Source organism: Palaemon carinicauda, chromosome 43 (assembly GCF_036898095.1).
Source record: "Palaemon carinicauda isolate YSFRI2023 chromosome 43, ASM3689809v2, whole genome shotgun sequence".
NCBI lineage: Eukaryota > Metazoa > Arthropoda > Malacostraca > Decapoda > Palaemonidae > Palaemon > Palaemon carinicauda.
The window spans coordinates 43,388,706-43,397,321 of NC_090767.1; the positions used below are offsets into that span (position 1 = coordinate 43,388,706).

At 54.4% G+C, this 8,616-nt stretch overlaps 1 non-coding gene across 1 annotated transcript; it reads left to right on the forward strand.

Moving 5' to 3' along the window:
* The first annotated feature begins 578 nt into the window (after positions 1-578).
* LOC137634041 (5.8S ribosomal RNA) lies at positions 579-738 on the forward strand. The gene has a single exon (XR_011042437.1). It is a non-coding gene; the product is annotated as a 5.8S ribosomal RNA (ribosomal RNA).
* Positions 739-8,616: the final 7,878 nt, after the last annotated feature.

Below are 8,616 nucleotides of genomic sequence, written 5' to 3' on the forward strand. Positions count from 1 at the left end.
CTTTGTACACACCGCCCGTCGCTACTACCGATTGAATGATTTAGTGAGGCCTTCGGACTGGCGGTCTTGGAATGGGGCGGCGGGTTTCTCCCAGCAATGAGATTCCGCCGACTCGCCTGGACGGGCCAGAAAGATGTCCAAACTTGATCATTTAGAGGAAGTAAAAGTCGTAACAAGGTTTCCGTAGGTGAACCTGCGGAAGGATCATTACTGATGGATGGCTCGGCTGTGCTGCCCTGGGGCGCTAGGAGCCAGATGGAGAGCTAGTGTGGGGCTCTAGAGGTGGTTTTTGGTGGAGGGGGGCAGTCAGTACAAAGACGTCTCGAGGGCTGTGGAGCCACTGTCGTCCGTGTCGCCAGAGAGAAGGAAGAGGCGGCGGCGCGGTGCGGCACGCTTTAGGCGGGGTTACGCCGCTGGCCAGAGACGACGTCGAGTACTACTGTCTCCGTAGTGATGACGGTCGGAAAGAGAGAGAGGCACGACCGTCGGAGAAGGGCCTGCCGCGCTGGCATGTCCGTGGCGGGCCGTGATGGAAGTCACGCTTAGCCCATATTTTTGTAATAATTTCCAATTTGAACAACTTCTAATGGTGGATCCCTTGGCTCGTGGGTCGATGAAGACCGCAGCAAAATGCGTGTCGGCATGTGAATCGTAAGATTATGAGATGCATCGACCAGTTGAACGCACATTGCGGCGAGGGCACTGACCAGTGTCTTCGCCACTCCCGGACAAGTGTCTGTTAAGCATCCGTCCCGGTGAAGGGTATTGCTGCGGCAGGCCCCGGCTGGCAGCGGCGCCGAGTGTGCGGCCCCCGGAGAGAAGGGGGCCGGCCGGAGGCGCGCGCCGCTGGAAGGGGCGGCCGCGGCTACCGTGAGCCGTGGCGAGATGGGGATGTCGGGCCGCCGCCCACTATTTTTGTGGGCTGGCGGTCCGTTCCCTCAAGTGTGAAATGTCGCCGTGTCCCTGGACTGGGCCCCGTTGCTGCTGCTGCTGTCCGGCTGGCTGTTCCCAGCTGGCGGCGGCGGCGCGGTGGCCTGGTGTCTGGGACTACGGTGGACAATCATGCTCTCAGATGAAGAGAAGCAGAGGCCATCCAGGGTACCTATCCTGAGTGCCTAAGCAGCGTTCGGGTCTTGTCCCGGGTCGTGTTTCGTGGCTTCGTGAGAAGGAAGCAACATCTGTTTGAGTGCCGGGCTCGCGGCCAGCTCCTCCTGCCATCTGTGTCTGTGCGAGAGCAGAAGATGGAAGGACGAAGGGCCGGGGCCGCTGGTGCACTCGGGCGGGTGACGAGACTGGCCTCATCCCGAGAGAGAGCAGTGGGTCGAAGAGAATCATTTTCTTTCGAGCGCTGCTGGGAGGGACCCCGTCCGTTGGTGCGAGGGAGGAAGGAAGGAAGGAAGGAAGCAACGAAGGTGAGCTGTTGTCCGAAGGACAAAGCGGGAGAGAGAGCCTTTTGATGAACGGTGCTGCCCTTGAGAGAGAGGGTGCCGTCGACACGGAGAAGCAAGCAGGTGGCGCAGCAGCAGTGAGTAGTAAAGCAGATACGGCTACCGCCGCCCCTGTGCTGCCCTGGGGAGCGGTCACTGCCGGACGGACGGAGTCCTTGCGAGAGAGGACGACGACGTCGGTCTAGCTGCTCTGCCTGCCGCAACGGCCGGCGGGAGTTGGGGCGCAGGCCGAGGACTTGGCGTAGTGCGGCCCGGGGCACAGGGGGCTCTCGGGCTCCCTCAACCCATGGTCCGCCGCCAAGTACCTGAGAGCGCAGCCGTTGGGACCCGAAAGATGGTGAACTATGCCTGGCGTGGACGAAGCCAGAGGAAACTCTGGTGCAGGTCCGAAGCAGTTCTGACGTGCAAATCGATTGTCAGAGCTGGGTATAGGGGCGAAAGACTAATCGAACCATCTAGTAGCTGGTTCCCTCCGAAGTTTCCCTCAGGATAGCTGGCATTCGGAGAGTTGAGTTTCATCCGGTAAAGCAAATGATTAGAGGCCTTGGTGGTGCAATGCCGTCAACCTATTCTCAAACTTTAAATGGGTGAGACGTGGAGCTTGCTTGAGATGTGAAGCTCTATGATGCAAAGAATCACAGTGCCTAGTGGGCCACTTTTGGTAAGCAGAACTGGCGCTGTGGGATGAACCAAACGTACGAGTTAAGGGGCCTAAAGGAATGCTAATGTAGACACTACGAAAAGGTGTTGGTTGCTATAGACAGCAGGGCGGTGGCCATGGAAGTTGGAATCCGCTAAGGAGTGTGTAACAACTCACCTGCCGAAGAAACTAGCCCTTAAAATGGTATGGCGCTCAAGCATTCTCCCGATACTCGGCCGCCTGGGCACTGTTTTTGGCGCTGAGAGAGGCGCTATGGAAGCCCCGGCGAGTTGGAGGGTCGCAGCGGTGAGCGTCGAAGGGACTCGGCGTGAGCCGGACTGGAGCCGCCGCTGGTGCAGATCTTGGTGGTAGTAGCAAATAATCAAGAGAGAGCCTCGTTGGCTGATGTGGAGAAGGGTTCCATGTCAACATCAGTTGAACATGGGTGAGTCAGGCCTAAGCCCAAGGATAAAGTTCCTGTGTCCCATGTGATCCCAGGCCTCTAAACGGAGAGAATAATGTTTAGTAGGTGTTACCTGCTGGCTGGCAGCGTGTGCCGGTGGCCGCGGGTCTGAGCGAGAGAGAGACGAAGCGAAGAGACCCGCGCCGCGGCGCTCCTCCACCAGCGAGGGACCGACTTGTCATCGTAATAGATACTATGAGCTGGAAGGGATGCAGTGGCGAAAGGGAATACGGTAATGATTCCATGACCTGTGTTCGGACGGGCCCGGTGTCTTCCTTTGAGGTGGAAGCCGGGTCAAGTGTGTGACGATTCCTGGCAACGGGATCTGGCTTGTGTCCACTGGCATCTGATCCGGGGGAGAGTTTTTTTTCTGTTTTAGGCCCCGTGATCCCCGGAAATCCTATGAAGCGAGAAGGGGGTGATGGTATAGCAAACCACACGGTGGCCGTAGAGCGACACAGTTCTTGTGTCGTCCCGTGCACCAACGCCAGTCCGTGAAAGATGCAAGTGAGGAAGTCACACGGGTCGGAGTCCGGGGTGGGTGCGGGTGAATGGCCCTCGTGGTCGGCGCCCCGCTCGCCCGTGGTGACCCTGTTTCGACACAGACTGTACCCATCTCCGCATCAGGTCTCCGAGGTTTGGAGCCTTAGTTGATAGATGAATGTGGGTAAGGGAAATCGGCAATTTTGATCCATAACTTAGAGACAAGGATTGGCTCTGAGGGTCGGGCCAGTCGGGCCTTTCCATGAAGCGGGTGCGGGGTGTCTCGGGGGGCAGGACTGGGCGAGGTCTTGTCGGTCGGCTTCGGCGTGCCGGAGGACCGAGCTCGGACCTCGCTGACCGGGTGCCCTTCCGCGGAACGGGCAAGGTTCTGCAAAGTATAATTGCGTCGAGACTTGGGGCGGAGCGCGGCTCTCGGGCCGTGCGAGGCCCCAGACGGAGACGTGTATATATTACTCCGGCTGGCAGCCTAGCGACCAGCTCAGAACTGGCACGGACACGGGCAATCCGACTGTTTAATTAAAACAAAGCATCGCGATGGTTATGGCTGATGATGACGCGGTGTGATTTCTGCCCAGTGCTCTGAATGTCAAAGTGAAGAGATTCAACCAAGCGCGGGTAAACGGCGGGAGTAACTATGACTCGGCAAAGACGACGCGTTCGCTGACTCCGAGCCGCTACGAGTTATAGATTACTAGCGATCCACCTCCTTGTGGTACCTGCCGGAAACCCAGTTATGGGTCCAACGGATCGCATGGAGGACTCAACCCGCCCAGCTTCTCCTTCGGGGGGAGCAGTGGGTCGCTCCACCCCTTCCCAGGGGACAAACCGGCGATTTGGTTAACCCTTCGCCAACAGGGGTGCTCAAAATCAGAACACTCCTGTCGCCGGCACTATCGCTAGCATAGTGAACGGGCTTAACATCCCAGCCCAAGGCATCGTCGATGCAGCTACAGTCAGTCCAATCTGCCCAACTTGTTTGAGGCAGTTCAAGTCCTACGCAGGCAGGCGTCTGCACGAAAGACGGGCACATGCCCAAACCTATCATGAGGGACAAGTTAAGCGCCTTGAAGACCGGCGCAATACGCCCTGGTCCCTAGAAGAAATAAGGATGATGGCCGAGTTTGAAGTGTCCAACTACGGCCACCCTTTCATAAACCAACAAATAAGCAAGTGCGTACTGTCAGGAAGGTCGACTGACAGTATAAATGGTAAAAGAAAGTCTCAACAATACCGAGACTTACTAAAAGACCTGTTGGTGAAGCAGGAGTACAAGGAGAAACCGATTTTGTCTATCGTGCCAGTCGGGAGCCACCGGGAGAGCCATGTGGGGGGCAAACTCAGTTGGACTTCCGACGACGAGAACTCGATGATCGAGTTCGAAATGGCACACAAGAATGATCCCCACATAAACAAGACGATTCAGAAAATGGTCCTTCCTTGGCGGACGCTTGAAAGCATCCGGACAAAGAGAAGGACCATTAAATATAAAGAAAAGGTCGCAGCAAATGCACAGCCCAAGACCTCCACCCAATGTGCAATGCCTCCCCTCAGAGATTGCAGGGTCAATCTGACCCGAATCCGAGTGGATGGCAGGATGCTTGCGGCCTCTATTGTCCCAAATACTGAAGCCCAGGATGGAATGAATGAGTATTATGACTCCATGGCTGGAACCTCTCCCATCCGGGTTCCAGACCATGGAGGGTCTCCCCCGTCCAGCCCAGACTGGAGCGATGGATCTCAATCCTCCAGCGAGAGTGCTGGTAGTTCATCAGAAGAGGAAGTCACTGCGGAGGATGTCAACTCGCTGAAGGATGAGATATTTGGTAGGAGACCAAATAATATGAATCGGATTAACAGAAGAGCAGGTCAACAGCAGAACAGTAATGTGCCTCGAAGTGTTAGGAAGAGGGGAAAATATGCGGCGACGCAGAGGGCATGGGATAAGAACAGAAGTCGCGTCGCACAGAAAGCCATCCTAGGCAAAGACCCTCTTGCTAGCCCATCCCTTCCGCCCGGGACAGTTGAGTTTTGGACCTCCCTATTCGGGACACCAAGCCAGGCTAGCACAATCTATTATGACCCGCCAACCCAGTTATGCACCATCTTGGACCCCATCACTATTGATGATGTAGAATGGTGCAAAAGAGAGACCAATTTAAAAACGTCGCCGGGCCCAGACGGCATAAGAGCTGCCGATTTTAGAGCGTCGGCAAGTCAACAGATCATGAATCTGTATAACCTGATCATTGGACACCGAATTGTGACCCGGGATTGGGCAAAAGGGCGAACAACCCTATTGCCCAAGAAGGATGTCCCCCTAAAGGCCGGGGACTTCCGCCCAATTACAGTGACGTCCGTGGCAACACGAGGGTTGCACAAGATCCTAACAAAGCGCCTGGCAGAGCGCATCCCCTCTTCAGTTCGACAAAAAGGGTTCAAGGCTGAGGAGGGGGTAAGTAGCAACCTCATCCTACTTAAGGAGTTAATCAAAGAGGCCAAACGTGAGTCGGAGAGCCTTTTCATAGCCTTTATTGACTTTAAAAAGGCCTTTGCCTCCGTCTACCATCCAGCTCTCCTCGATACTCTGAGAGCTGCTGATCTCGACAGGAATTCGATCCAGTACCTCACCAACCTCTACTCTAGTATCAGCACGGAGGTAGCTGGACTCGATGTAGACATAACAAGGGGCGTAATGCAGGGGGATCCTCTATCTCCCTTGCTATTCAATCTTGCCCTAGACCAAGCACTTGCAAAGCTCCCCGAAGGAGCAGGGGCAACGCTGAGAGGGGAGACTATTAAGTATTTGGCGTTTGCAGATGATATTGTTGTTGTGGCACAGACGAGAGCAGGTTTGTCATCTTCGGTGTCCAGATTACTGGATGAGTCGGCAAAGCTTGGCCTCGAGCCTGGCTTAGGGAAGTGTGCCACAGCTGGAATCATCGGCGACCGCCAATGTAAGACCTGGTGCGTTGATACCCGTCCCTTCACGTACGGAAATGCCAACCTTCCGGTCACAAGTCCTGACAGCTTTTACAAATATCTTGGGGTAGACATCGGACTAGTGGCAAACGTGAATGGGGGGAAATTGATTGGTAAGGCCAAAATTGAACTGGGGAACCTCCAGACAGCGCCGCTGAAGCCTCAGCAAAAGTTTTGGTCCTTAAAAACCGTGCTGATACCACGGCTATGCCATATAGCCGTCCACGGACAACTCAAAAAATATCACCTTAAAACGGTTGATAATGAGGTCAGGAAGTTTGTCAGGAAGTGCTTGCACCTACCTGGCGATACTCCACTAGGAGCTTTCTATGCAGGTTCATCAGCCGGGGGCCTTGGTATTTACAACTTTACCGAGGGTATCCCCAAAGCCCTGCATAATTGCTATAGTCGTCTAGCCCGATCTCCAGATCCGGTGGTGGCGGGAATTGCTGCTGATCTAGCCGAGCAACACCCGGCTCCCGTAGTCATCGACTGGGGAGAAAGGCTATACCTTACTGTTGACGGGTGTGGTCTGAGGGAGGCGCCCTTCGGACTACGACCTAGATGGTTGGACGCTGGAAGCCGTCTTATGAAAGGGGGCACCTACTGTAATGCCATCAAGCTCAAACTGGGACTTCTAACAACCCCGGCCCGGAGCGCGAGAGGCAGACAGCAGAGCAACCGCTGTGATCTTGGTTGCAATGTCCCCGGTACCCTGCATCATATTTTGCAGACGTGCCCAGCTGTTCAACCATGGAGGATCAAGAGGCACGATTCCATCAAGTGCTTCATCAAGAAAAAAGCTATCGAAGCAGGGTACACCGTAGTAGATGAACCCCACATCTCAACGACAGAAGGGCTAAGGAAGCCAGACCTCATCGTCTGGAATGACAGAGTGTCAATAGTAATTGACTCTCAAGTAAATGCGGACGCCAACGTACGATCTCTCGACTTCTTTGATGCCGCGAAGATCGCGAAGTACAACACCGACTGCATCAAGAGGGCCGTGGAAGACCTTACGGCGACAGTACCCTCAATTAGGGCGGTCACCGGGAACTGGCGAGGTGTACTGTCGCGAGGGACCGTCACCTTGTGCCAGAAGCTGAAACTGCGACTCGAGGACTTGGACCTACTGACTGTGAAGATCTTAGAAGGAGGACTGTCCATATATGCGAACTATATGGGCATGTCGGGCGGAGGCGACGTTTCGTAGCTGGATCGACGATGGAGATTGACCGACCGACGTTCCTCCAGGACTTGTTTCCTCTTGAGTGGAGATATACACGCCGGTGGGACTGCAGCGGATCGACAACATCATCGGTACAGGACCATCAAGCTGTAGCTGCAGTACCATAGCTAGCAGAAGAAGAGGATCACCTATGCAGATAGGAAAAGTAGACTAGCCAGGGAGAGCAAGAGCGTGGTAAGACCAGGAAAATGGTGAAGAAGTGCTGCTCTCCTGCAAACGCTAGTCTTAAAAAAAAGCCAAATGCCTCGTCATCTAATTAGTGACGCGCATGAATGGATTAACGAGATTCCCACTGTCCCTACCTACTATCTAGCGAACCCACAGGCAGGGGAAAGGGGCCTGCACAAAACAGCGTGGAAAGAAGACCCTGTTGAGCTTGACTCTAGTCTGATATTGTAGAGAGACATCAGAGGTGTAGCATAGGTGGGAGGTCTTGGCATTCGTGCCCTGGCCGACAGTGAAATACCACTACTCTGATCGTTTCTCTACTTACTCGGTGAGTAACTATGACTGGTAAAGAAGACGCGTATGCAGAATCCGAGCCACTAAAGTTGTAGCTTACTAGCGACCCACCTCCTTGTGGTACCTGCAGGAAACCCATTTATGGGTCCAACGGGTCGCATGGAGGACCCAACCCGCCCAGCCTCTCCTTCGGGAGGAGCTGTGGGTCGCTCCACCCCCATTGTGGGGTTAAACCGGCGAAATGGTCAACTAAACGCCAGCAGTGGCACTCAAAACCAGAGTGCTGCTGTCGCCGGATCTCTTACTGGCCAAGAGATAGGGCTTTCCAACAATGCCCAGAACATGACCGATGAAACTATTCAAAGTCCCATTTGCCCCAGTTGTAAGAGGGTGTTTAAGACTTATGCTGGTAGACGTCTGCATGAGAGACGGGCTCATGCCCAGCAATTCCATGAAGGAAATGTATTGCGCATTGAGAACAGACGCAACACTCCCTGGTCCCCAGATGAGCTCAGGTTGATGGCCCAGTTCGAAGTGTCTAATTTGGGCCATCCCTTCATGAATACGAGAATTAAAGAGTGCTTATTCACAGGAAGATCCGTGGATAGTATAAATGGCAAGAGATAGTCCAAACTTTATCAGGACTTACTCCAAAGTGCCATTGGTAAGGTGAAGATGGAGTACAAGGTGAACGATAATTTGATAGAGCCGGTTGGGAGCCACCCTGACTGCCATGTGGGAGGCAGACTGGAGTGGACTTCCGACGATGAAAATTCCACGTGTGAATTTGAAGTGGCTCATAACTCTGCCCCCCACATAAATAAAGCGATTAAAGAAAAGGTTCTTCCATGGCGGACGCTAGAAAGCATCC